The sequence below is a fragment of the Camponotus vicinus genome, unplaced genomic scaffold, assembly GCF_025532165.1.
Source record: "Camponotus vicinus isolate PSW18456_S1 unplaced genomic scaffold, iyCamVici1.0 SCAF_1, whole genome shotgun sequence".
NCBI lineage: Eukaryota > Metazoa > Arthropoda > Insecta > Hymenoptera > Formicidae > Camponotus > Camponotus vicinus.
The window spans coordinates 26,091,013-26,094,942 of NW_028141945.1; positions in this window are offsets into that span (position 1 = coordinate 26,091,013).

Sequence of the window (3,930 nt, forward strand, 5' to 3'; positions counted from 1 at the left end):
TAAAACAAAAAAACTTAAAAAATTGTTTATAATATTTAGAAAGTAATAGAAACTAATTTTAAAAATAATTTTCTTCTAAATATAATCCTGTAAAATGTAAAAAGTCAAAATTAAATATAAATTAAATTGAAATTAATAATTATAACTAGCCAAGTACTTAAAAGCAATTAAATTTGTGAAGGTCTGTAATTTGAGAAATAATATTTGCCATAAAATCAATCTTACATTTATAAGAATATTATGCATAGATTTTCCTCATGAAAATAAAACGCATTTTATTTTTAACAAAAACTTGTTTTTAAGATAAATTTATTTTTTGTATGATATATAAAATAGCATTATGTCATAGATTGTATTGATCTATAAAACAGCATTATGTCATAGATTATATTGTAAATAGTAAAAATTATTTAACTCTTAATGTACTACAAAATCGACCACATAGATTGTCAATTTCGAATTTAAAAATGCCCTTTGCCAAATTGATCGAAATATTTGAAATTGTTATTAAAATAATTATAAGCTTTGTTAAGTAAGTTTGGGACTAAAGAGGTTAAAACCAAAGCAAGTACAAAAACTTGACATGGCCTGGTCGCAACTCATATATTTTTACATATTAACATATTGATAATAATTTCTGACAGTAATTTGCGAATTTTAATTTCAGATATATAATTCGTGAATCTTGATTTTAAATATTTATAATTTTCATTAACAAAAATTTATGAATTATAATTCAGGAACGCCAAGTTTTTATATGTTACTTTAGTCTTAACTCGTTTAGTCCAGGTCCTAATTTCAAAACAACAATTTCAAATATTTCAATCAATTTAGCACAGAATACTGTTAAATTCAAAATTAGCAATCGATGGCGCATTAAAGGTTAAATAAAGTTATAATTTACTATTTGCAAGAAAATCTATAACATAATAATGATATTTTATATGTATATGTATTATACAAAATATTTATTATACAAAAATTGATTTCATGGCAAATATTGTTTCAATTATTGTTTACAATTAAGGAAGATCAGATTTTTTCTTATCTTTATTAAGAGGAAGATCGATGCAAAAAGATCAAAAAATAAAATTCAATTCTCGAATATATTCTTAAGTTAAAATTCAATATTTAGATCGTAAAATTTATCAGGCAACATTAAACTATATTAATATTCGGATATTAATTTAGTGTCAGTTTCTTCCACTTTTGCGATCGAATGTGATTCATTTATTAGTCATTTTAATATTCATTAAATAAATAAATATAATGAAATATAAAAATGTCACGGATGGCCTTCGCGAGTCTGCCAGTGGAATCGCCCATATAGGGTTTTAACGGTCCCATTCTGACCCAAAACTGATTGCCAAGTCAGCAATATTGGCGCGATAATGGCGCCCATGACTGGCCCAGCAATGGGACTTTTCTGGAATGATAACTTCGGTCCAGCAATGGATAAGAATGTACGACCAAACATGGTAACCAATGATGGGCCATATAATGGTCAATGTATCTTGCCAATATTTTGCCATTAATGGTCAACATATCTTGCTAATATTTTGTCACTAATGGCTAATCTATTACGCTAATACTTGGCCAATAATAGCGTCCTTATGGTGCTCGACTTAGCCAAATTATTTTTTTTATTGCTTTATTGCGTTAATATATTTTTACAAATACACATTTATCAAAATATATTTTACTAGAAACTTTTTCTCTTTTTATTAAAAATATTTATACACAGAAAAATGTTTTTTTTTCTATAATTTCAAATAATCTGTTTAATATTCTGAATCCCAACAAGGAATCCAGATTATTAAATAAATTATTTTGAATTCAGTTTGTCTGAAATTAAAGTGATAAAAAATGATATGTCAGAAAGGGGATGCTCACATGCACACAATCAGAGTACATGCGTGTGAATATCATCCTCTTTCTGCTCTTCTGTTAAGAGGAAAAAAATATAGAGCTAAAAATCTAGATCTCTCTTACGTGTTTAATACTAGTCCTTTATACACATTTCATGGTAAATATTGAATACGAGAAAAATTAAGAGTGGTACGTCGCGTGACGGCAAGCGAAGAAACATCCCAGATAACACAAACACTTTCTATAAACATTCTATAAATATTTGTCGAGAATATTAGAATATTCTTACAATGTACTAGAAGATGTTTTATAAATGTACACAGAACGTTGAAATGAGGCCAATTTAAATATTCTAGGTAAGGTTAAAAGAATATTCTTTATCATATTCCAAGAATATTCAGAGAAGATATTTAGAACAATCTAAATGAATATTTATGGAATATTTCAGAACTAATTTAATATTCTAAATATTTATGCAAATACATATATGTTGATAGAAAGGAAATAAAAATGAGAGCAACAAAATAGGTTTCATCATATATAATAAAAATATAATTGTGATATAATTTATATATATATATATATATATATATATATATATATATGTATATATTTGAGAGAAAATAATTTATCAAATACATATAAATATATATAATTATGTAATCCTCTATTACAATTATATTATTTTTATTATATATAATAAAATATATTTTGTGTTCTCATTTTTATTTCCTTTCTGTCAACATATGTATTTGCATTTAATCTGATTGATCGATGATAATAATAAAAACTTGTATGTATAATATAAATTTAAACTTTTTATTATATATATATATTATATTATATATATATTATATTATATATATGACTCATTCCACGTCAACCGGAACAGTCCTGTAGCCAAAATTTGCTTTGCTTGACAAGAGTGTGTGAGGTCTCAAAATATTCGTATTGATGTATACTTTCAAAAGCAACGTGGCCTTTTGAAAAATCCAACATGGCTGATTCAATATGGCGCCTGGAAGTTGTGGATGAGATGGAATACTGAATAAAATCATCAACAATAATTTCAAAAGCCCTTTAATTCATCTCTAAAATGTTTATAGTACTGTTTTGGGGGTCGCTGATTACGAATCTGACGTTAGAATTTCAAAATTCAAAATGGCGGGCACAATATGGCGGTCATCCACCAGGCCAAACACGTCTTATAGCCGGAAAACAGTTGCAATTGATTTCAGAGTATCGATAAGGGGGTTTTCTTGGTTGCTGACTACGAATCGAAAAATGAATATTTTACAAGATATTTTATGATTTACGTAAAATTGAGAAATTATTTCAAGCCTCATAACTCGGAAAGTACTTAATGAAAACTAACTCAATTATAGTGTTTTGGAAAGCTCTCTAGATGAGCTACAAGAATGTGCAAAAATATATAGGGTATTCTATTTAAAAAAATTGAAGTGACCTTCACGTGACCTTCAAATGACTCTTCAAGGTCAAACCAATGGTACCATCTTATGGCCCCCTCAAAACCAAACAACTTTTGTCTGAAACATTTTTCTCTAAAATGCTTAGTTTTTGAAAGAAAAGGGGTGTACGGGTGGTCTAGGACACCCTGTATATAATTATATAAGACTGTATATAATTTTACTTTTTTTTATATAAATAGACATGGACTTTTTTTTCCCGGGATAAGCAATAATAAAATGTTTCAATTGTAGCACTCATGAGTTATATCATTTGTAAAGATACATGAAACATAATTTTGGAATATTTCCGAAACGTATCAATTGAAATATCTTATTTGAAATATTTCTGAAATAAGCAAAAATAAAATGTTTCAATTGTAACACTTATGAATTACATCATTTGTAAATATACATGAAACATAATTTTGGAATATTTACGAAACGTATCAATTGAAATATCTTATTTGAAATATTTCTGAAATAAGCAAAAATAAAATGTTTCAATTGTAACACTTATGAATTATATCATTTGTAAATATACATGAAATATAATTTTGGAATATTTCAGATACATATCAACTGCGATATTTCA